The sequence below is a fragment of the Erithacus rubecula genome (genome assembly GCF_903797595.1).
Source record: "Erithacus rubecula genome assembly, chromosome: 4".
Lineage (NCBI taxonomy): Eukaryota > Metazoa > Chordata > Aves > Passeriformes > Muscicapidae > Erithacus > Erithacus rubecula.
Window position 1 is genome coordinate 68,052,399 of NC_136686.1, and position 5,434 is coordinate 68,057,832.

Genomic DNA, 5,434 nt, shown 5'->3' on the forward strand with positions numbered 1-5,434 from the left:
TCTGTCCAATCAGCTGCTGAGGCGCCTGCCCATTGTCCAACCGGCTGCTGAGGGAGGCGGGACCAGCGCGGTTCCCGCCGTTGCGGTGGTGACGGGGGAAAGGGCGGGAAAAGCTCTGAGGGGGTGCCGCCATTACAGCCCGTGTGCCACCCACAGCTAAAATCCTCAGGGAAATGTCACAAGGAGGCGAGAAAATCGCCGCCACGACAGCTTCGAGCTGAGAGGAGGAGGGGAACAAGTCGTGCTTTCCAAAGATTTTGGAAAGATTGGCGTTTTCTGGACTATTAGTGGAATATTCACATTATCGCTGCGTGACACGGGAGAGTCTCTGTTTAATCTGACTCAGCCTCCTTCACCACAAAAAATATTTCAAAAAAAACCTCTGCTTTGTCTCTTTTCAGGACAACAGGTCCTGAAAATTGTGTGTAATGGAGGTTGGATATTTGCAATAAATCCCCATAAAACGAGGCCTGAGACACAGGATGGAGGCAGAGGGGTCTGAGGGACATGAAGGGTTAATTTGGTTCTCTGGACAATTTTTAGACACAACAATTTTATCCAAAGGTAATAATGCTTCTAAAAGTGAGGTGATTTTTAAATTTGGGGGAAAAAAATATATGGGAGACAGGAGTTTCTCCTGTGTAATAAAAAGACTTGGTAGTGTGGCTCAGGAAAAAAAAAATCTGCAGATTTGGGAGTAAAATTCTCTTGAATGAGCCTTGGATAATGAAAGAAAAATAATTTAAAAAAATTATTTCCGCTCTGTTCAGGGAAAATTTGTGTCATTTATATTGACAAACCACACAGCATAAAAAGATCATATTAAACAATTATTAAATTAATAATTAATAAATTAATATAATCAGCCTGACCTCATACAGTAATTTCTGTGGTTACAAGTGGATAAATACAGAGTCAGCCAGGACATCTCAGTATTGTTATTTTTATGGAAATATTCACAGGAGAAAATAGAAAAAAAAATTATATATATTTTTAACACTGTCAAGCTGAAGGGAAAAAAAAAAACACAGCAAAACTTTCAGCAACCACTTTTAGGGTGAAAACAAAAAAAAATTTCTTTATTACAGTTACAAGAGGAACACTGGAGGTTTCCTGGAACCAACAGTCCTGTTGGGGTGAGATAACAGATGTTCCTCCAGATGTGCAGAAACCACCCAAAAAATTCATTCTGAAACTGCCTTGCTGAACATAGAAAAATATTATTCTTTAATTGCTGTCCCCTCAAAAATTTTGAGAATTTTGAAGCAGGAGAAAATCCTCATTGTGAAGCAAAAAAAAAAAAAAAAAAAAAACCAAACCAAACCAAACAAAAAAAAAAATTTTGAAACTGCTGCTTGCTTGCCAGGATGGGACATAAATATTTCAAATATTTCAGGTTTTCTGTGATCTCTCTCTCTGGGGAGCAGAAAATTTGGTGGTGAGGGTTTGAATAAATTGTAATCCAGGATAAATTTGTACCATCCTACACCAGCCAGACATTCAGGTAAGGATTTGTAGTTTTAATTTCTCTCAGTAAAAAGAACTGAAAAGCACAATTTCAATATAAAATATAGAAAAAGGCACATTGGGTATGTACTGGTTATTTTTTTTTTCAACATATTGTGGGGAAAAAAGACACTTTTGGGGGGAAATAAAAGGTTTGAGCCAAATACCAAGGGTTTTTCTAAGTTTCTTTAGTAATTAATTAAATTTTCTCTTGAGTGGAGATGGGCAGGGATGAGGGCTGAGTTTGGGGGATGTTTTTGTCCTTAAAAAAAAAAAATTAAAAAGCATTTAAATTAAAACACAGAAAGAAAAAGCTTAAATAAAGAGTTACCTTTAAAAGTTGTTTTATTTTGAACAAAAGCGTCATTTAAAAGGTTTTAAAATGTTTAATGCCATTTCCATGGACAAGGCCTCGAACAAACCTCATGAAAGAAACATTCCCAGGTTAATTAATTATTTAAGCAATTAGCACAAATCCTGCCATAACAAACATTTATTTATTTAGGGCTTCCCTGCCCTATGTGAACACACAGTGCTTTGACAAATGCCACCCTCATGCAACACAGCTTCACCCAAGAGTAGTGTTCATTATTTAATTTAAGTATTAAGTTATTAAACTGATAGAAAGTTTACAGCTCAATATCCTATTCATTCTGAAATTTAGGGATCACAGAATCCACTCTTGAGCTCCTAAATTGTTCACCAAAGCACTTTCCCCCCTCAGGGCACAGACATTCCCCCAAAATCTGTGTGAAAAATCAGGTTATTTACCAAGGTATTTGTTGTCTCCTCAGGGCTGGGAAGGGGTGAAGAGGATTGTGGAATAATAACAACACTCAGAGAGCAGAGAAATGGGATGTCCAAGCACAAAGGTGAGTGCAGGTGGAGGTGCAAAGGGTGGGTGGGTGTGCAGGGGACCCAGGGCTGAGGGACCCCAGGGACAGCACAGGAACCTTGTGTCCATCCCAAAGCACGTGTAGGCAGCACATCCACAATCCAGAATGGATCCAAAGCAAGGAGAGATGGAATTCCCAGCTGGGAATCCTCACACTGAGCTACAGACACACCTGAGCTCACCTGTGACCTCCTCCATGGCCCCTTTACAGTCACAGCCAGGGACAGGAATGTTGTGTCCATCCCAAACCATCCTGGTGCTCCTGGTACCCCAGGGTGGTGTTGGCAGCACATCAACAATCCAGAATGGATCCAAAGCAATAAGAGATGGAATTGCCAGCTGGGAATCCTCACACTGAGCTACAGACACACCTGAGCTCACCTGGAAACTCCCCCGTGGCGCCTCTACAGTGGCAGCACCACCTCCATGAAGAGGTGTGTGTGCAGAGCGCCAAGTTCCACCCCGGGTGTCCGAGTGTGCGGGGACACACACGGCTGTGACAGCGCCGAGTGTCCGAGTGTGCGGGGACACACACGGCTGTGACAGCGCCGAGTGTCCGAGTGTGCGGGGACACACACGGCTGTGACAGCGCCGGGTGTCCGAGTGTGCGGGGAGGGACACGGCTGTGACAGCGCCGGGTGTTCGTGTGTGCGGGGACACAACAAATCGCTGCTGGTATCACTGTTACCAACCTAATCCCGTTATGGGTGCGCCTCAATCTGAGATATCCCATCAAAATGTAATTATTCCTGCTTTGAGGACTCTCTGTAACTAATAGTATATTATATTACGTTATATTATATCACGTTATATTATATTATATTATATTATATTATATTATATTATATTATATTATATTATATTATATTATATTATATTATATTATATTATATTATATTATATTATATTATATTATATTATGTTTATTTTATTAATATATTAGATTATTCATTATTTATTAATATCATAATATATAATATATATAATACACAATATATATTATAAATATAATATGTATTTATTGTATAATTTATTATATTTTATATTACATTGCATTACATTATATTACATTGCATTACATTATATTACATTATGTTACATTATATTACATTACATGACATGATATGATATTATGCTATATTATATTTTATTTAAATATTATATTATTTATGATCATTTATTAATATTGTAATATATAATATATATTATAAATATAATAGGTATTTATTGTATAATTTATTATATTTTATGTTACACTGCATTATATATTACATTATATTATATTGCATTACATGATATGATTATGCAATTTATTATATTATATTATATTCATTATATCATATTATATTATATTATATCATATCATATTATTTCACAAATACAACACCACTTCTACTCAAAATTTCCACTGACCACTGAAGCAACTTTTAAAACATTTAAAACCTCCTGAGATTATTATGAGCTCCTAACCCAAATTTTTTTTAAAAAATTGGGCAAATGCAGCTATGAATGATGTTGAAAAGCTGCAATAACCATGACATTATGTTGTGTTATCCAAACAAGTAACATGAAAAAATCTCAGTATTTTCAAAGCTCTAAATCTGACAGTGCCATAAAACTTTGGAAAAAATCCCCAATTTTAGTGGTTTTTGGGCAAACCAAGTAAAGTTGGTTGTGTTTTGGTTTAGTTTGATTTTAGTTGGTTAATGTATTAATAAGTATTATAGTTTAGATTTGTTAATTTCAATATAATTATTTTTTTGTTGTGAGAATTATGAGTGAAAGCAAGGCAGGCTTAAAACTTAAAAGTGTGTAAAGGAAAAAAAAACCTTACAAACAACACAAAATAATAAATTCAGAATGAAACCTTTATACTACCCCCTCCTCCCCCTTCCACACTTTGTTAACAACATACAGAAACACTTCAGTTAGTTACTAACTTGAATGATCTTTTTTAGTTTGCATCTTTTTTTGTTTGGTTATAGAGTTTTTTCTACAAGAAACAAACCAGTTCTTTTCTGGCTTTATTTTTCACTAACTCCTGATTTCACAGCTCTTTTGAACTGTGTTTATGGGATTTGGGGTATTTACTTGTAAGAATGAACTGTTTAAAATAAAATATTATTTTCGTTTCCTTTTTTTTTTTTTTTTTTTTTTTTTTTTTTTGTTTATACTTCATTCTCAGGACAGAAATCCTCTTTTTTTTTCAGGGTAAAGGATCTTCCAAACTGGATTCCAGAGGAAAACCAGACCCTTGCACATCATCCCTGGAGCTTCAGAGGAAACTGCACCTTTCCAGAGGATTGTTTGGATTTGCAAAGCAGGATGTGACCAGCAGTGTGCATTTTATCACCTTTTTAACCAGGTGGGGCAGTGATCTTTATCTCTGGGGGGGATATCTTCTGTTAATGGGCCAGGTGTTAAAACCAGGTAGGGCAGTTTTCTTTATCTTCCCACAGCCCATCCTCCCTCCAGGAGATATCTCCTGTTCATGGCCACTGAGTCCCAGGGCATGGCTGATAAAATTCCATCATCCCACTGGGAGATGCTCCAGCCAGGGCAGGAGCCAAGCCTTTCCTAGCCAGAGAAAAACTGACATTTGGGACACCAAGGCACCTTCTTCCCACTGCATTCCAGAGGAAAACCAGAGCCTTGCACATCATCCCTGGAGCTTCAGAGGAAACTGCACCTTCTCCAGGAGCACTGCTCCAGCTGAGCCACATCTGCCCCTGCAGGAGGATGCAGCACCATGGAATGGGACTGTGCCACCACCCTGACTGACTGACTGTGCCAGCTTGGATTCTGACTCTGGCAGGGTTGGGATTGTTCTGTGTAATACTGCATTGCTATTGGAATTGTCCTAGCAAAGAACTGTTATTCCTAATTCCCATCTCTTTGCCTGAGAGCCCCTGAATTTCAAAATGACAATAATTTGGAGGGAGGGTGTTTATATTCTCCATTTCCAAGAGAATCTTTTGCTGTTTTGCTCCAAACCAGGGCTGTGGCTGTGCAGCTCTCTCCATTGCCATAGGC